The sequence below is a fragment of the Grampus griseus genome (assembly GCF_964374135.1).
Source record: "Grampus griseus genome assembly, chromosome: 3".
NCBI lineage: Eukaryota > Metazoa > Chordata > Mammalia > Artiodactyla > Delphinidae > Grampus > Grampus griseus.
In genome coordinates, this window is record NC_139019.1 from 1349535 (window position 1) to 1370388 (window position 20854).

Here is a 20854-nt window from a genome sequence, read left to right on the forward strand (position 1 = left end):
CAGTGGTTTGCTTCTTCTTTTCTTCCACGATTTCCTGCCTCCCTACCAGGGCTCCCTGGGAGTACCTCCCCCCAAAACTGCTTGCCGTTAACTGCCCCCTTGTTTCAGGGGTAACCCAGTCTTAGATACAAAGCAAACTATAAATAGAGTATAGATGTGTGCGTGTTCATTGTTTATGCCGCATGTACCAACCCTGTGTTAGGATATTACATGAGGATGCAGTCCAACAAAATAGTGAGGAGGTCAGGAAGATGTGGATCTGGGAGAACAGTGGATACAACAGTGGATACAACTCAGCACAATGAGAAATGGGCCATGGTGACAGACCCAGGAGAAGAGAGGTCTCCAGGAGGGAGGCCTCGGGGGAGAAGGAAATAATGGTGGCGGTAGATTTCACTGACTTGAAAATGACCTTAAATATTAGATCTTAAGGACGAGGCTAAAGAAGTTAATGCAAGAAAAACAAGGCAAGTAGAATCTCCAGGGAAAACAAAAAGCTACCAAAGGAAGGGAATAGAATTGTAGCATATGAGCACACTTCGCAGCGAGTAACATAAAAAATCCGTAATGTAAATATGGTTCATAGATTTTTTAAGCTTTAGAATCAGTCACACAGAAATCAGAGAACTCTTAATTATAATTATGGAATAGAATGCAAATGGCATCAAACTTGACAATATAAAAGTAAAATGTAAAGAGAATTTGGGAGGAGGAAGGGGGGCATGATGAGGAAATGGAACCATGAGGGGTGGTACCATGCGTGGGGAGATTCATTCCATAGTTAATGGAACAAGAAGTAGAATTCCAACTATATGATACAAAGTGACAGAGTAATCAATGGAAGAGCTAAAAATGATCAGACGTGGAGAGGGAGAGGTCATGGGAGTGAGCTAAAGTCACATCTCAGTAGGAAGTCAATAGATAATACCAAAAATTGCTATTTCAATAAATAGTGCTATAAACATATTATTAAGAGAAGTAAAGGTAAAAATAACTGGAAGAACTAATACCAGCAATAATTCGAAGTGGCCTTTCCCAGGGGATGTGTGGTCAGACTGCGGGGCGAGAGCTCTGTTGTTTTTTCACTATTTGAGTTAAAAGTCAGCATTCCAACATATTGTTTTTGTAACAATTTAAAAGTGCAATTAAAAATTTCAGCAGTTTAATAATCCACACAGTATCTCTTTCTTGTTCTCACTGTGCAGTTCTCACCTTTAAAGCTAAATGTACATTGTTTTTAATTGCCTGTCAGTCGGGTTCACTCCTGCCACTGACCTTCTCTTGTGATGGATAATTGAGAGCTGGCTCTAAAAAGGGACGGAAGCTTAAAATTGCTGCTGTAAAGCGAACGGCACATCATCACAACCGGACAACTAATTCCCAGTACAGAATATTTTCATGGTGACATTTCCCCTGTGACATCTGCGTTTCAATGACATGGAGGTCTCTGGAAAGGGAGCACGTGGCTAATGGCAGGGTGGGTGACATGTCCTGCCCATCTGCTGTCACCGAAGTCCCCCTTGCTGGAGCCTGCCTGCTGTGGGGACCCCCCTCTTCCCCTCACAACTTTACATAATTAAACCCGACCAGAATCACCCTCATTATAACCACATCTCCTGATAACTTCCAAACTACGTGGTCCCCGGGATCCTACTGGAATAGGAGGTCCTGTCCTATATTTGGCTATTAGCAAATGAGGTCCTTTTTCCAAACTGCAGAAATAGACCAATAAAAGGTACTGGTGCAAATCAATCCAAAAGTAGAGGCTAGAGATAGTAATTGAGGTGGTAATTTGATGGTATGAAACTTAATGACAGAGGCTAGCACCTAGATAATTTTGTAATTGGAGTCAGTGCGATCTCTGAGGTAATTGGGTGGAAGTAGCCATTTTTCATCACTAATAGGAAAGTGCTTGGGAAGTAACAGCATTAGTGCTGGAAGATAACTCTGAATTCCTTGAGTCACACTGCCGTGTTTCCAAATGGAGACTCTCAGGGCCCACAGAGGTGAAATAAATCAGGCTTCCAACCCTATCCCCACGACTGCAAATCAAGTCCTCTGCATGTCATCCCCGTAGCTGCTTGGAACTTTATTAGTTGTTTAAAAATTGTGTTGTTAGGCAGTCACGCTGGACATATGAAAATGGTCGATGCATTTAAACTGTACTCTTTCAAGTACTTGGTGACTGTAACCATTGTAAGTGCTGCGGGCAAAGGGTTTTTCCCTGCAACATGGTGTTTTGTGTAAAAGTGGTGAACAGCAAATTGGATGCGTTGTAAAGCCAGAGGACACATCTTTTGGAGAGGCCGTTCAGTCAAGTGGTGACCTACATAGACCTGGAATCAGGCGGGTCCCGTGCCCGCCCACACTTGGCTGTCCTGTAAGTGTGGGACGTGAGCCTCACCCACACCCTTGCTGGGAGCGTCGAGTTGGATGACCTGGAAGACAGCTCCTGTGGTCAAAAGGAAGCTAGAATGTGGTGGCTGAATGTTTAAGAATCCTGTGCTTATTTAAACAGAGAGGAGAAAGCATGGCTGTCCTGTCACCCACAGTGGATGCCCAGACCACGGCCGTCCCAGGTGCAGGAGTGGACAGACGCTCTGAGGCCAGAGACCTGGATGCCGTGTTACGGCTGCGCATCCTCTGAGACATGGAGACAAGATGAGAAATGGGCCCGGGGAGGTGTCAACCGGGAGCCCAGTCGGGGAGGCTGGGATCAAGCCTGTTCTAGGAGCATCGCGAAGTGGTGGGGGGGCAGGAGTCACCAGACCACCCACCTGAGCGCCTGTGAGGCTGGGTTTCCTGGCTCTGCCCTTGTTCTGAATACAACAAAGACACTTGCAGAGCAATGCTTTGAAGTTGAACCCGAGTACCTCAATATAAGTTACCCCCTACTAAAAGACACGTAGACAGGCCGAGAAATAAGACAGCTCCCTTCCTGGGGTTGTCTGTGTGGAGATGCGCAAATTCCATGGCGCCCAGCATCTTCCAGAAAAGTCTCTCCCCTGACCATGTCACTGTTTAAAAAAAATGACTCTGTTTTTATTGTGGAAGGAGTACATGCTTATGATAGAAAATTGAGGAAACACAAACCTTGTTGAAAACAGCATGTTCTTAGAGAAATGTTTAGCTGTAGCATCCTTTGGATTTGTCTCAGTAAGATGGTAGCAGCTAGGTGACGGAGGCCTCAGGAGATCACTGGGGAGGCTTCCTTCTCTCTTGATTCTGCTGAGCATGGAACCTGTGTTCCTTAAAAGCTGGAAAAATTTCAACAGGGGCAAACCCGTAACAGTTTATTTCTTTTTCAAAATAATGAAAGCGTTTCAAGTATCTATATTTTCTCTGAATTCAGCTTTTGCCACTTCCTATTCATTTTCATGGGTTGGGTTCTCATTTTGCTTTTTAAATTAGCCTTTAATTGGAGTCTTGCTTTCCTCTTTGAATAGTGATTTAAGATTTTGTTCTTCAAATTGCACGATTGGTTTTTATTTTAAACCCCTGTTACTTGCTTCTCCAGTTTTCTTTTATTGTCCTTAAACTGGTAGAAATGCATCATCCAGTACATTCATTAAGGATTTCTTTGAAAACTGACATTCGATTATTTTCTACAAACATTTGATAGTTGTTTCTAAGTGAAGGAGGAGAAGTCTTTGCCTTTAAAAAGCAGTTTGCTTCATAGCTGCTAATTTACAGTTTATTCTTCTTGTTTCACAGATCGTATTGCTTAGCTCTACTTGATCCGTCTCAGGCTGAGAGTTTACCTTTGTTAACTCTTTTCTTTTTAATAAATTTATTTATTTATTTTTAATTTTGTCTGTGTTGGGTCTTTGTTGCGGTGTGTGGGCTTCCTCTAGTTGCGGTGGCTTCTCTTGTTGCAGAGCACAGGCTCTAGGTGTGTGGGCTTCAGTAGCTGTGGCATGCGGGCTCAGTAGTTGTGGCTCGCGGGCTCTAGAGCGCAGGCTCGGTAGCTGTGGTGAACGGGCTTCGTTGTTCCACGGCATGTGGGATCTTCCCGGACCGGTGCTTGAACCAGTGTCCCTGCATTGGCAGGTGGATTCTTAACCACTGCACCACCAGGGAAGTCCCTACCTTTGTTAACGCTTGACGTAAGTTTAAATTTCTCCTTGTACTTCTAATAGTTTCCTTACTACAATATCGAGCTAACTAGTGTTCTGACACCTATTTCTTCATTGTGTATTATGCGTCTTGTCAGTTTAAAAGACCCTCGTTAGCAGTGGGATGCAGTTGACTGTGGAGATTGTCATTACTGATCTGTAGGTGTGGAGATTGGACAACCGGCCAGTTCCCCACACCCTACCTCTAGGGATCTGTCCCTCTGTACCCAGAGCAGCCTTTCCTCTCTGGCTTAGTGGAGACACTTCAGGTCCTCTGATGTGGGCTTGGCCCTGCCATGAGCTCTGGACGCCGGATGTTAAACTCCAGGGAGTGGACTAGTCTTAACCTGCAGCCTGAAGTAGAGCCCCCAGGTGAACGACAGACCTTCAGCAAGAGATACACGCTTTTATTTTATTTTAATAATTTTATTGGAGTGTGGTTGATTTACGATGTTGTGTTAGTTTCAGGCGTGCAGCAAGAACACTATTTTAAACTGCTGAAATCTGAAGGTTGTTCAAACAGCATTACATCAGCAAAAGTCTGCCTAAGACCTGATGCTTTCATATTATTTCAAAGACCTTTGCAACAGATCGTCGAGCTCTCAGGCTGCATTTTTCTTGTTAGGGAAGTAAGTTCCCACAGATGCAGAGATTGTCTATAAGAACCCCAGATATCTTTAGATCCACTGTTTCAGATTTTAAGAAAATTTTGTTCACTGTGTTGTAAATAAAACTGGTGTTTAAGAAAATCATTCACTGATAAAAGAAAAACTGAAGGGTGATTCCCTAACTTTATAAGATATTTATAAATGGAATAATGATAGTTGTAAGTCAGAATTAAATCCATAGGGGATCTTAGAATTTTAGGTTTGTGACTTTCCTATGTATCTATTCATAGAGTAAATATTACTTTAAACCAAGTCCCTGACACAGTCTGTTCTCTGCACAAAAGCCACCCGTGGGTAGTGACACCCACCCACGAGCAACTGCTCAGAAGAAGACGCACATCTGGGGGGGCTGAAGGGGTGAAAACTGCAGTCGTTCTCATGTTCAGCAACATCTGCTCCCACCTCACTTCTTGTGTTGCCTGCCTGGGGTGAACGAGGGCTCAGAGCTGGGGACTTTTTTCCTTTTATCTCCATATGTATTTTTTGTTAACTTTTAAATACATTTCCATGCATTCTTCTTTTTTTTAGGTTTAACGAAACATCGTACAGAGAGAAAACTTTCTCCTCCATGTAGATAACTTTCACTTGTCACTTTGGCCATGTCTGCACTTTCCCTCTTGTCAAAGAATGCTCTATAGTTAAATCTCATCTCTGTTTAAAAAGATATCCTGCTTATGTGAGTAGACCGTGGGATTTATCACCCAAATGGGGACATTTTAAAGGTGAGAGATTAAAAACCTTTATGTCTCACAGAGCAAGCCAGGAGAAACAGAGGCGCAGAGACGGAAGGTGAGTGGATTTACAGGCCCCGAGGGCTGCCTGGTGGTGGTGTTCCTGGGGCTCTGTGTGCACCTGTGACCAGTGCCCTTGAGAGCGGGGTGTCCTCTGGGGCTGGACTTTCTCAGCGACACATTCCGGCTGACCGAGGGAGCAGCAGACTAGAGAAGAGCTGGCCTGGCCCGCTTTGTACGCTGGCACGGCTGCAGCCTCTCGTAGTGTCCAAGTCCCAGCTAGCCTGTGGCATGGTTTGGTGTGCCACCCTTCCTCCTGCTCTGCTGTGGGTGGTGACACCGGACAGGGGCGTTGGCCAGAGGTCAGATGGAGTCTGAAGGCCCTTTTAAAAGTGAAATAAAAACCTTCTAACATGGGAAGAGCTTGTTATGTTTCTCTGATGTGAAAATGATCAGTTGCTAGTCATTGGGTCCCCGCTGAGAATCCCAGGCTCAGGCAGGCTGTGGGTTTGATCAGTGCTTGATTCAGAGATGAAATGTGTTTCATTTTCACCAGCACAGTTCTGAAGCTGAGATCCACAGAGATAAACCGCTTGAAACCCCAGCGTCTCTTCCTGCCTTCCCGATGCTTGTGCTGGGTTTCCTTTCTGACTGTGGCTGAAGTGGAGAGTTTAGTCATCAGTGAAGCTCAGGACTCATCCACAGGATGACAAAAATAATGTATTTGAGTTCATCCTAAAACCAGCACCAACGAGAAGGTTTTGGGTCTTCCCAGGCGGTCCAGTGGTTAAGACTCTGAGCTTCCAATGCAGGGGGTGCAGGTTTGATCCCTGGTCAGGGAACTAAGATCCCACAAGCTGTGAGGCTCGGCCAAAAAAAATAAATAAATAAAAGTATAAAAAAAATCCTTGGGGCTTCCCTGGTGGCGCAGCGGTTGAGAGTCCGCCTGCCGATGCAGGGGACATGGGTTCGTGCCCCGGTCCGGGAAGATCCCACATGCCGCGGAGCGGCTGGGCCCGTGAGCCATGGCCGCTGAGCCTGCGCGTCCGGAGCCTGTGCTCCGCAACGGGAGAGGCCACAGCAGTGAGAGGCCCGCGTACTGCAAAAAAAAAATAATAATAATAAATAAATTAAAAAAATAAATAAAAAAAATCCTAGCTTATAAAATTTTAAAAAGCAAAGAGAAGATTGTGCACTGACTTCCAGTTTGTTTGGAGGGCTGCTCTCCTGGCCTTGCTCACAAGTATTGTATGGCAATAGTTTGCCACCGAGTACGAGCTGAAGGCACTTGCAGAGTAATTTTCACTTGAAAATAACGTTAAGTGCATCACTTTTAATTCCTAGCATTTAACTCCATCATTTTCATTCGACCTATTTTTCATTATCTGTTTGGTGACTGGTAAACTATTAATTCAAATAGACGTGGTTAAGTTTCTTTCCTCAGTGCTGTCCTTAATCACTTCTTAATAGTTTCGATCCTTCATTTTACAACTAAAGTTCCAGAAGACAGGGAGGTGTGTCCACTGGGCAGGAAAAACCTCAGTCCTCCCGCCTGTGTTTCCTTTGCTCCCCAAACGGACCACTTCACTTCTGACACTTCTGGTCACCGAAGCTGTGGTTTCTCCCCACACTGAGCAATCCTGCGACACCAGCTGGGTGTCCTACAATCTAACTCAGTTGGAACGCTGTCCACCTGGAAACAGCATCAGATCCCACAGGTTAAGGGCTTAGTCCCACAAGACCACTGCCCACTTCAGAAATCCCAAAGGCAAGTAGTCGGTCCCCAGGTTACCCCAACTTCTGCCCAATTCAGCTACAAATCGGAGGTCTCACCACCCCCTCCTCAGGGTCCATTAATTTGCTACAGCAGCTCAGAGAACTCAGGGAAACACTTCCTTACATTCACCACTTTATTAAAGGATATGAGAAAGGACACAGGTGAGCAGTCAGGTGAGGAGATGCAGCGAGCCAGGTCTGGGAGGGTCCCAAGCATGGGAGCTTCTGTCCGCATGGAGCTGGGGTGCACCCCCTCAGGGTACATGGCTGTGCTCTCCCACCTGGGAGCTCAGAGAACCCCTTAGTCCTGGGATGTTGCAGAGGATTCCTCACGGAGGTGTGGTCCACCATTTACTCCATTTCCAGCCCCCTCCACTCTCTGGAGGGTGGGACGCAGGGATGAAAATTCTAAGCTTCTAATCACGGCTTTGTCTTTCTGGTGACCAGCCTCCAGCCAGGAGTCCACCCAGAGTCGCCTCAGTAGAACAAAGGATGGTCCTGTCACCCAGGAAATTACAAGGGGTGTAGGAGCTCTGTGCCGGGAACCAGAGGCGGAGACCAATATGTGTATTTTCTAATTCATGTCCTCTTTCAGAAGAAGGTTTCTATTTGTTCCCAGGCCACTCACCCACCCACCGTGTGTAAGAAGAACCCAGTGAGTTCCCTGCTCCACACGGCCACGGCCATACCCTTCTCTCCTGCTCCTTTGAGAATTTCTCCCAAATGCATATCAGTAGTCCCTTTGGCTGTGTAGACAGTCCAGTGAAGCAACTTCCTTAGACATGAAATGAATCACCGCCTCTTAGCAAAAGTCAGTGAGAAAACAAATTTGAGAGAGTAATAACATGGGCCAAATTCAGATATTAATATGAAAATAATAATCACTAGCAGATTTATTTTAAAAAACAAATAATATAAATGATACATAATATTAAAAGAGATATGCCACAGTCAAGCATGGGACAGGGAAGAGGGAAGAATAATTATCATCTTATGATCATTATTGTGAGGAATAGGCTTTTTTTTAAGTAAAGGCTTTCCCCTTAATAAAACTGTCATTAAGCAAAAATATTGACAAATGCTAGGCTTCAGTTTCAGTATATAAGACAGGGAAATTGTATGCAGGTTTGTGAATTTTTTGTATAAATCTCTTATCTGGTATAAGCGTTAATTAACGTAGGAAAATGCATTTTGTATTTTGTTCAAATAATCAAATGATTAGTGTTAATAACAAATACAGACAAACTCCTGGTGAATTAATATGCTAAATAGTCTTCCCTCTTGCAGACATCCACCTGCGGTGTTCAGTTTTAACACGATGCAGCAAGATACGTTGTTTTCATGAAAATTATGAAGTAGGAACTGGGAAAAGGTGGAACCCGGAAGCACTGATATCTGGGAGACTTGTGGGCAGGGCCCATAGTATCGGTTCCTGTGTTAGTTTCTACGAGGGTTCCTGGCCTTCCTGTCTAAGCAAGGTGCACATTTAACTCCTACTAAAGATAACTAATAGTTCCATTTGTTGTCTCTTAATGATTCCACTAAAGAACTGAAAGAGGGAGGCCAGGAGAGGAAAACATCTTTCGTCAAATATTCTAACCAACAGTGCACGGCCGGTGCTAAACTTTGGAATAACTGTTACTGTAAAAATTTACCAAGTGGCTGTTACAACCACTCATGAATTTCATGGTCCAGAGTGAAGTGAGAGCAAAGACAGTCAATAGAAATGTGATCTTGAACGATCTGTTTTTCTACACATCTTTCCCCCTTCTGAAATTTAAGTGAAAATGATCAAGTTGGCCCAGATGAATAAAAATGCAAAGGACGTGGGTTGGATTAGGAGGAATAGGTGTATTTATTCAAACATACCTCAAAGGAAATCGTACTTTAAATAAACCCAGGAAACAGCATAGAATCCACTTTTTAAAACCTGCCTTTCTTTTTTTTAAGTATTATTGGCAGGGTGATCAAAAAAATAAGGTTCCTTATGCATGAGATTTTCCTTCTATCTTCTCTGTACTTGTTGTATCTTTTAAAATCTTCTGTCTACTCAGAAAAGGATCGGTGTTACCCGTCTGAAGCAAAGGTACGGCTAAGATGACAACGCAGTGGCTGCTTCTGTCTCTGGCACCAGCACTCCCTGGGCTGCACTGCCCTTCAGGGAGAGCCACGGGGTTAGAACCCTCTGTCTGCCTCCTTCAAACCCCTGAGGGACGGGGTGCCCCACATCCCCTCTGCTCTTCACTTATCATCCCTGCCAGCCATTCCCAGGTCCCCTGTTTAGTCTCATCTTCTCACTCCTGGTATCTCCCTCAGAGCATGCAGTTCTGATAGAGCAGGCTGGGGCCCTGATGCTGCAAAGGCTGCTAGTTAAGATGCCACATTTCAGTTTTAACTAAGGCTTATGAAGCCACCCTGCATTTTAAAAATAAGGTGCTCTGGTGGGAGTTATTTCAGGTATGAGATAAGCCTCTGGAGCATTTGGGGAGGAGCATTCTTTCTTTCGATTTATTGAAGAATAGTTTAGTTGATTTACAATATTATATTTGTTTCAGATATACAACATGTGATTCAATATTTTATAGGTTATACTCCGTTTAAAGTTATTATGAAATATTGGCTCTATTCCATGTGCTGTACAATATATTCTTGTAGCTTATTTACTTTATACATAGTAGTTTGTACCTCTTAATCCCCTACCCCTATCTTGCCCTCTCCCTTCTCTCTCCCCACTTGTAACCACTAGTCTCTACATCTGTGAGCATGTTTTTTTATTATATTCATTTGTTTGTTTTATTTTTTAGATTCCACATATAAGTGACAACATACAGTATTTGTCTTTTTCCGTCTCACTTATTTCATTTAGCATAATACCTTCTAGGTCCATCCATGTTTTGGCAAATGGCAAAATTTCATTCTTTTTTTATGACTGAGTAGTATTACATCGTGTGTGTTTGTGTGCATGTGTGTGTATGATATATATATATGTACCACATCTTCTTTATCCATTCATCTGTTGATAGACGTGTAGGTTGCTTCAATATCTTGGCTATTATAAATAATGCTGCTATGAACATTGAGATGCATATTTCTTTTTGAGTGAAATTTATTTTTCTTTTTTCAGGTATATACCCAGAAGTAGAATTGCTGGATCATATGGTAGCTCCATTTTTAGTTTTTTTGAGAAACCTCCATACTGTTTTCTACAGTGGCTGCACCAACTTACATTCTCACCCACAGTGTAGGAGGGTTCCCTTTTCTCCACACCCTCTCCAGCATTTGTTATTTGTGTTCCTTTTGATGATGGCCATTCTGACATGTGTGAGGTGATACCTCATTGTGGTTCTGATTTGCATTTCTCTAATGATTAGCAATGTTGAGCATCTTTCCACGTTCCTGTTGGCCGCCTGCACTTCCTCTTTGGGAAAATACCTACTCAATTCTTCTGCCCATTTTTTAGTCAGGTTGTTTGTTTTTTTGATGTTGAGTTGTACGAGCTGTTTATGTATGTTGGATGTTAATCCTTTATTGGTCACATCATCTGCAAATACTTTCTCGCATTCAGTAGGTTGTCTTTTCGTTTTGTTGATGGCTTCCTTTGCTGTGCAAAAGATTTTAAGTTTAATTAGGTCCCATTTGTTAACTTTTGCTTTTATTTCCTTTACTTTAGGAGGTGGATTCAAAAAAATATTGCTGTGATTTATGTCAAAGGGTGTTCTGCCTATGTTTTCCTCTAGCAGTTTTATAGTATCTGGTCTTAGATTTAGGTCTTTAATGCATTTTGAGTTTATTTTTGTGTATGGTATTAGAGAATGTTCTAATCTCACTTTTTACTTGTAACTGTCCAGTTTTCCCAGCACAACTTATTGAAGAGACAGTCTTTTTCCCGTTGTATATTCTTGCCTCCTTTTCTGTAGATTAATCGACCATAAGTGTGTGGGTTTATTTCTGGGCTCTCTCTTCCAAATCCCTTATGCATTCTTCAGTATCGCCTAGTCGGCTATTAATTCCTTCTAGTGTGTTTTTAATTTCAGTTATTGTATTCTTCAGTTCTGACTGGCTCTTTTTTACATTTTCTAATTCTTGTTAAAATTCTCACTGTGTTCATCTATTCTTTTCCCTAATTTGGTTAGCATTCTTATTACTAATGTCTTGAACACTTTATCTAGTAAATTATTTATTTCTGTTTCATTAATTATTTTTTCAGGGGTTTTCTCTTATTCTTTCATTCGAAACAAATTCCTCTGTCTTTTCATTTTGCTTAACTTTCTCTGTCTCTATGGAATTAGGTGACACGGTTGTGTATTCTGGTCTTGAGGGGGTGTCCTCGTGTGACAGTGTCTCTGTGTGGTCTGTGGGTGCCCACTGGGAGAGCTGAGTCTGGCATGAGTACTAGTCGAGGCTTCCCCCAGGGTGTGCTGGCAGGTATCACCTTGGTAGGAGGTGGGGCTGGGGAAGGAGGGGTTGGAGCGAGAGCCAGGTGTGAGCTGGGACTTCTCTCCTCAGTGACCTACACCACCCTATTAGGGTGGACAGGCCCCAAGCTGCTGGTGCAGAAGCCCTGAGGGTCGGGTTTGAGTGGGCTTCATTCCCCCTAAGTGTTTGCTCTCCCTCGTCCCAGCACCAGCATCCTCGCCACAGATGAGGGCAGTGCAAGAGCAGCGGGGGATGGAGGAGGCACTTGGCATGGGTTGGGGCACTGGCAGTGGTGGCCCCAGTCCCAGTCAGGGTCCTGGACCGTTCTTGATCTGTTGCCTCCTTGGGTGCCAGCAATGGCTACCCTCACCTGGTTCAGATGCTGTTTAGGGTCCAAGCCTGGTCCATGCCTCACAACCTTGCACTCCCCTGCACCAGGGCAGCCCTCACCCTGGCATCATGGAGCAAGAGAGGCCAGAGTGGGTGGTTTGCTCAGGCCAAGGAGCACACTGGGGCGATTGGGAGAAACAAGCCAGAGCCCTGGGAAGTTGGTTTCAGGAGTTAGCAAGTGTGTGCGTGCTTTTTACGGGTGTGGGCTAGGCTGCTTACAACCTCACCCCTGCCAGTCCCACTGGTTTTCAAACCAGTTAAGGGGACCTGCCTTCCTGATGTCGAGCCCCAGGGCTGGGGCACCCAATGTGTGGTTTGCAGCACCCACTCCCCAGGGAGGATCCCTGAGCCCGTGTAAGCCCCTCCCCTTCCGTGTCCCCTCCTAGGGGCGTAAGTCCCGACATAACCACTTCTCCCTGCCTACCTGACTCCACATGCATCTTTCTTGTGTCAGCCGCCAGCTTGTTTTCAGTGAGGATTGCTCCACATGTAGATGTATCATTGATGTGTTTGTAGAGGGGAGGTGAGCTCCACGCCCACCTACTCCACTATCTTTAGGAACTGCTGCTCTGTTTCCGAGAGCTGGCCACACAGGCTGTGGGCTGTGTCTGCACACGAGCTGGCTGGCCTTGCTACCAGCATTCCTGATTTGGTTTTCATCTCAGCCCACCAGCATCATCCCAGTGCCATGCGCCTCTGTGAAGTGAGCTGCGGTGAGAGTCTTCTGTTCAACCTGAAGGCGGGACAGAATATCACTGAGACAGGCTTAGTGCAGAGGGCTGCAGCCTCACGGAGTTCAAGGGCGCTGTCAGAACTCAGCCCTGGGCCCCCAGATTCGGACTCTCTAGTCCATGTGAGAAGTCAGGCTAGAGATGTGATTGTGTTTATTCCAAGTGCATGTGCAACCTGGATTCCATCACTATTCTCACTAGCAACAAGTTTACTTCATAGGTACTGAGTGTCACCCGGGTGACAGGTGAGCAACGTCAAGCAAAAGATGGTTAATTGAGGAAGATTCAGGAAAGTCGTGGTGGAGAAGCTTGTTAGACTAATCTTCCTCCAATGACACTTGTGAACTCCCTAAAAACAAATTTAAAAACCCCCAACTATTTGAAGGCAACAGAGATAGACTGAAGGCAGGAAAAGAGTGTGTCCAGCCCTCACCAGAAGGAGTGATTTGCAGCTGGGTATGATTTGCAGCTATTTGGCCTTTCACCTGCGGAGATTCTCCCTTCTGCACAGTGTGGGGCCTCTGAGGCTCAAGGGAAAGCCACTGGCTTGCTGCCTTTAGGAGTCAGGAGCTGGATGAGCTGCTCAGAGGAAGGAGGGAATTCACTTTAGGAGGGAACACTAAAAGGAAGCCCCCAACTCTGCATTTATCATGTGCAGAAATTTGTGGCTTACACTCAAATTCACAGGGATGAGGGGCTCCAAACTTCCCAGAAAAAAACAAACAGCTGCAAGATTCGAAGAACTGAGTGGAGATCTTGGCTGCCATCTGCTGAAAGGTGGACAAGATTGGGCTGTGAGCCCAACCACGTACAACACCTGCTAGAGAAAGTAGCATCAATCATCAGAGAAGGTAAAAGAGTTCCACGTCTCTATCATGTATAATTCACAGTGTCCAGTATATAATAAAAAAGGTTGGACATGTGAAGAAACAGGAAGTGTGACCCATCCTCAAGAAAAAAGACAGATTATGGAAATTAAAACCAGGAAGACTCAGGCACTGGAATTAATAGGCAATGACTTTAAAATAACTGCTGAGGATATATTTTAGGACTTACAGGAAAATGAATGAATCGCGGTATGGATATAGAATCTCAGCAGAGAAACAAACTTTAATGAAAGAATGAAACTGAAAGGACAGAACGGAGACATGTAATACTTAAAATGAAAAATTCACTGGATAGTTCTAGCAGCAACTGGAGGTGACATAATCAGCCCTAGTGAACTTCAAGATAGATCAACGGGACACCTTCCCCCTGGAGAATAAGAGACAGATATTACAAATAACGGACGTGGTCACCTGTGGAAACTATCAGCCAGTCTAACATATGTGTTACTGGATTCCCGGTAGAAGACACAAAGAATGAGAATATTTTTTTTCAAAACTAATGACCAGGGCTTCCCTGGTGGCACAGTGGTTGGGAGTCTGCCTGCCGATGCAGGGGACACGGGTTCGTGCCCCGGTCCGGGAAGATCCCACATGCCGCCGAGCGGCTGGGCCCATGAGCCATGGCCACTGAGCCTGCGCGTCCGGAGCCTGTGCTCCGCAACGGGAGAGGCCACAACAGTGAGAGGCCCGTGTATTGCAAAAACCCTCAAAAAACAAAACTAATGACCAAAAATTATTCAAAATTTGGTTTTAAAATCCCCTTATACTTACAGATCCAAGAGCCTCGTGAATTTCAAGCAGCACAAATAGAAAGCCAACCAAGGCACGACCTCATCAAACTGCTGAGATCCAGAGAAGAAAAAAATCTTGAAAGCAGCCAGATTTAAAGGTACATGCATTAGTTCTCTGTCACTGCTGGAATGAATTACCATGGCATTAAACAGCAGCATTAAACACAAAAGTGTTGTCTTGCGGTTCCACATGTCAGTAGTCTGGCATGAACCTCACCTGGCTGAAATCAAGGTGTCTTCACCTGTGTTCTCGACTGAGGTGCTGGGGCAGACCTGTTTCCCTGCTCATTCACGGGGTGGCAGAGCCCAGTTCCTGTGTTGGAGGACAGAGATCCCTGGTTCGCTGTCAAATGCAGACCTCTGCCCCCACCAGGGGCACCCGCACTCCTAGGCTCGTGGCAGGTCCTCAGCGTCAAAGGCAGCAGTGGTGGGTCCAGTCCTCCCCTGTTGAACCACTCCTCCTTCCTTCTCCATGCCATCTCTGAGACTCCTTCTTCTGTCTACCTCTTCCACTTTTAAAGACTCATGTAATTAGATTGGGATGAACTAGAAAATCCAGGAAAATCTCCCTATTTTAAAGTTAGCTGATTAGCCCCCTCAATTCCATCTGCAAACTGAATTCCCGCATGCTGCGTAGCATGCATATTCACAGGGTCTGGGGTTAGGATTAGGGTATGGACATCTTTGGGGCACCATTATTCTGCCTACTCCAATATGTTACACACAGGGGAATAATGGTACTGTTGACACAAATAATAAACTATCTGTAGTGAGGAACAGAAGGAGTTTAACTTGAGCCATGCTCAGGACTCTAGGCTGGGAGTACAGTCTCCACCAAGGAAGAAAATGCTCTGGAGAAGTGGGGTTTTCAGTGCTGACAGTTTTATACTTTGTCTGAACAAAGAAGTCATTCTCTCAAGGTTTCAACAGAGATGTATAGCTACAGATTAGCACACACACAGTGACTCAGCACAACTCTGGTGCCTGGGAAAGGATCCTTGTCTGTGGAGGCATCCTAGCATTGCCCTCAGAGGAAGGGGGCTTATCGAGGCAAGACCCACAAGATTATGGTTAGTTACATGAGCTGTTTATCAAAAAATTATAGTGGGAGGTGGCAGGAGGTAAGGGTGCTCGTTAAGGAAGGATTGGTTGAAATGGTTGCATAGTTACAAGGGGAGACCTCGAGACCATAATGGTCACAGCTGGTAGGTGCTGTTCTGAATATTGCGGGTGGTATCCTTGAACCTGGTACAGTTCAGAGAAAGTTCAAGTTCTGGGTGGGGCAGAGACCTGTCTGAGACCACATCCTCAACGGCTGCGCGACTCCAATTTTTGTAAACCTGAATTGTGGTCACTCCATTATAGTTTCATTTTATCATCAGTATAAAATGACAGCCGATTTCAAATCCAAAAAGGGAACCAAAAGACAATGGAACATTTTTTTTGGTTCACAAAGTTAGCTTTCTATTCCCCACATCCTCATGAAGGAAACTGAGCTGTGTGACCTTCAGCAAGGTATTTTATTGATTTTTTTCTAAAATTTTTCTGTTTTCATTTTTATTGGTTTCTGCTCTTTACGATTTCATTCTTTATGCTTACTTTGAGTTCATTTTGCTTTTTTTTAAATCTAGGTTTTTGAAGTGAGAACTTACATTATTGATTTCAGACTTTTCTGATTATGTATTATTGCTATAAATTTTCCTCTTAGCACTGCTTTAACTGTTTTCCACAAATTTTCGTTATTTGTAATTTAATTTTCATTTAGTTCAAGTTTTCAAAAATATTTATCTTTAGCCATTTGTGAAAAACATTATAAACCTGACCAAGTGAGGTTTAACCCATACAAGGCTGGTTTTCAGTTAAGAACCAATTAATACTATTCACTATCTTAACAGAATAAAGGAGAACAACATATGATCTTCTCAATAGATACAGAAAGAATCAGAATTCAGCACCTATTCATGTTATAAACACCCAGCAAGCTAGGATTAGAAAAGAAATTCCTCAGTCTGATGAAAGGCATCTGTAAAATAAAAATACATCATAATTAGTGGTGACACAGTAGTTGTTGTCTCTGAAACTGGGAGCCAGGTGGAAGTGTCTCCTCTCACCACTGCTGACAATACTTGATTCCAAGCAATACAAGTCTGTGATAATCAGAAAGTGTAGAATTAGTATAAGAATATAAACTTGAATCAGTGAAATAAAATAGTGAATCCAGAAATAGATCCATACTTACAGAGTCAATTTATTTTTTGACAAAGGTGCTAAAGCAGCTGGATAGCAGTAGACTAGGGCAATATCTGTAGGGATAAAAATGAAACTTGAAGTTTTGTTTCACATCATACTCCTATCTTAATTGGAGATTGATTGAAGACCTAAGGGATATAATTTCCAGAGGAAATCTTAGGAAAATATCTTCATGACCTGAGTGTATACAAAGATTTTCTAGAAAAGACACCAAAAGCAAGACGCATATAAGAAAATTATGTGAAAATCATAATACGTCAAAAATTTAAAAACCTAGCTTATTAAAATAAATCATAAAGAAAATCAATAGGCAAAGCAGAGACTGGGGAAATATTTGCATAACATACATCTGATAATAGATTGGTATCCATAACATAAGGAATTTCCACAACAGAATAAAATACAAGCAACACAACTTAAAAAAGACAAACTAATTGAAATGACATTGCAATATTCACGTGGCAAATAGTTACATGGAAAAATGTTTATTTTTTATCAGGGATGTGCAGCCATAAAATGATAACACCACACAGACTTTATAATAGTGAAAATTAAGAGAAAAAAGACAAAACTAAATGAAGAAGCAACAAGAACCCTCATATGAAGCTCTTGGCTGTGATAAAATGTATAGCCTCTTGGAAAAAGTTTGGCAGGTCCTGGTAAAGCTAACCATACAATTACCTCTGACTTAGCAGTGACACTGCTAGATACTTACCCGAACGAAAGAAAAGTTTTTTTGACAAAAGGGCTTGAACAAAAGTGTTCACACAGCTTTGTTCTTAATAGCCTCACCCTGGAAACAGTCGCAACGTTCATAGAGAGAAAAGTGGATAAATAGGTTGTGTGCATTCGTACAACGGAATAAAAGAGCAGTGAGAAAAGGAGCAAAGTACTGATACAAGTGATGATGTGGGTGAAACTGACATTATGCTAAGGAGAAGGAGTCAGAGACCAAAAGCACAGACTTTATGAAGCTACGGCACGAAGCTCTTGGACGGGAGCACTGATCTGTGGCGACAGCAAAAGAAGTTTGTTTTGTGGTAACTGTGAGGCATTAAACGGAATTCTGGACATGATGGGAACGATTGATATTTTTATGGGTTACGTGGCACATGCATCTGTTGACCCCCATCAAACTGTACTGTTAAGATTTGTGCACTTCACTGCATGTAAATTTAAGAAAAGCAAAGAAAACTTGCATATATTGAACTCTGGTTGCAGGCTTGCTTTTATCACTTTTATGAGGTAACATACTTGAAACTACTTTCTGTGTATCCTGGGACTCAGCAAATGAGCACCTATTTTGGGCAAATGGGAGTCAGTGTTTCTCACCGTAGGGGGAGGAAGCTCCATGTATTGAAAAGGAAAGGCTAGAAAGTCCCCTGTGGGTTTGGATTGATTAGAGGTATTATCAGTAAACTCATAACTTCATTTTTACAGATGGAGAAATATTGATATATGTTTATGCACCTGTCTGTATCTATATCTGAATCTATTTCTTTCATAAGTCTGTCTACTGAGAGAGTCTAAAAGTGATGATACATCAGTAGCAGTGAGCACACCTACCACCCAGATCTTGGTTTCTAATCGCCTTTCTCCCCGAGAGGAAACAAGGCATCCAGAGGACAGACTGATTCGGGTTGAGGCAGGCAAAGCCCAGACCATCTTGTTTTCCAGAAAGTAAGAAATATACCCCCCAGATCACTAGGACTCCTCCAGACTTTCATCCCCGGCAAAGTGAAGCGCCAAGATGCCAGTCCGCTGAGCTGGTCCCTGGATACTGGCTGCCCCCTCCTGCCCCAGCCTCCTTCTGAGGGTCACTCTGTACTCCATCCCAGAACTGGAACGCCCATCACACTCCTCATCAAACAAAGAGATTATCATGCCAGATAAAAAGCAAGATCCAATTCTATGATGTCTGTAATAAATGTACTTTTAATATAAAGACACTGATAGGTTGAAAATACATGGATAAAAAGATATATAAAATATGAAAATACTAATTTGAAGGTAGGTGGTGTGGTGATAGTAACACAACCCAAATTGTACTACAGAACAAGATAAAGATGAAGAGGAGAAACCACATAATAAAGGGGTCAGATCATTGAGAGGACAAAATAATCCTAAGTATGTACACACTTAACCACAGAGCTTCAAGATGTATGAACCAAACTGACAGAGCTGCAGGAGAGAGAAACATGTACACACTTGTATTTGGAGATTTCAGCCCCCTCTCCCAGGATTCAGTGCAACTTGCAGACTGAGATGGGTAAGTGTGGAATCCTTGAACTACTAACCAACTGGACCACCTGACAGATGAGAACACTCCTCCCAGCAACAGTAGAATACATGCTCTCGTTAATAACACAGAGAACATTTACCAAGAGAGACTGTATGCTGGCCTTAAAACAAGTGCCAGGATTACATGTGTGAAAGGATTACATCTACAGAATATGCACTCTGACCACAATGCCCATCAGTTAGAAATTCTTGCAACTCATTGAAGTGACAAAATCCTCACCAAAATGGGCAAATATTTGCAAAGCATTTTATTAAAGAAGACGTCTGAATGGCCAGCATCCTCAGTCACTTGGAATGTAAATTAAAACCATAGTGAGGGCTTCCCTGGTGGCGCAGTGTTGGGAGTCCGCCTGCCGATGCAGGGGACGCGGGTTCGTGCCCCGGTCCGGGAAGATCCCGTGAGCCATGGCCGCTGAGCCTGCGCGTCCAGAGCCTGTGCTCCGCAACGAGAGAGGCCACAGGAGTGAGAGGCCCGCGTACCACAAAACAACAACAACAACAACAAAACATAACGAGATACCACTGCATACGCAATGAATGGTGGAAAATAGAAGTGCCAGAAACACGGTGTTGCTGGGCACCTGGAGCAGCTTGGTTCTCAGAACCGCTAGGTGGGTATTAAAGGGTCCAGCTGCCCTCAGAACAGTTCAGCAGTTCCTTCCATGTGTGAATGTGTACGTACTGGACCACCCAGCGATTCTACTCACAGAGATTCATCTAAAACCAATGAAAACAAAGACGTAGGCATGAATCTTCCTAGAAACTTTAGTTACAATCAAAACCTGGAAACAACTCAGTGTTCTTCAAGAAATGAATTAACAAATTATGATGGAGACGAACAGAGAAATACTACTCAGAAATGAAAAGAGATGAACCGCTAATATAGGCAACAGAATGGTCTAATCTCAAAATTATTATGTTGGGTGAAAGAAGCTGGCCACGTGGCTACATATAAAATTCTAGAAAATGCAATGTAATATAGAGGTCATCAATCCATCAATTGTTTCTTTGGGCTGGGAGAGGAGAGAAAACTGATGCACAGAGGGCTCAAGGGAAGCTTTTGGAACAGTGGAAACATTGCAACATTTTATTGTAGCAGTGGATACAAAACAACGTGAACTGTACTCTTAAAATTGGTAACCTTTGTTGTATGTCAGTTATACCTCAACTAATTATAACTGCATTCCAGTTTTGTTTCAAATGTTAAAATGTCTGAATTAGTAATGACAACAACAGAAGTCAGGTGGGCAGGTGGTCCTCAGCCTGAGGGGCTGTGGAATTAGCTGCCTTCCCCTGACAACCAGGGTGGGTTAGGGAATCACCAGGGTCAGTGGACCTTCTCTGCAACCCATCTGGGCTAGCTGGTCCATTTTGTGCAGTTCTTGCAATAACTCAGAATTTGAACAGCCAGAAGCCGAAAAGGAGTTTTCAGTTCGTTTCTTTACATTTGCCTCCTAAGACAATATCAAGCCACCAAAAGCCATCAACCAGCTAGCTCTCACTTCTTTCCTTGATTCCACAGCCCCGAGTGGGGAGACCCCTGACTAGGGAGACGCTTCATCTCTGCACTGTTAGAAACACTGAGAATTACCAAGACTGTGGCTTCTCCCCAAACGTAGAGCAGAAGGGGTGGGGCCTGCTGATTGTTTCTTGCCTTTGTTTCTTTCTTTTGTAACCTTCCAAACTTTAGGGATGAACCCGCTTGCCAAGCTATAAGAGTCTTTCACTTTTTAGGATGAAGGGCCAACATACAGTAAGTGGGCGCATGTTCAGACTTTCCATGGGCAGGCTCGTGCTG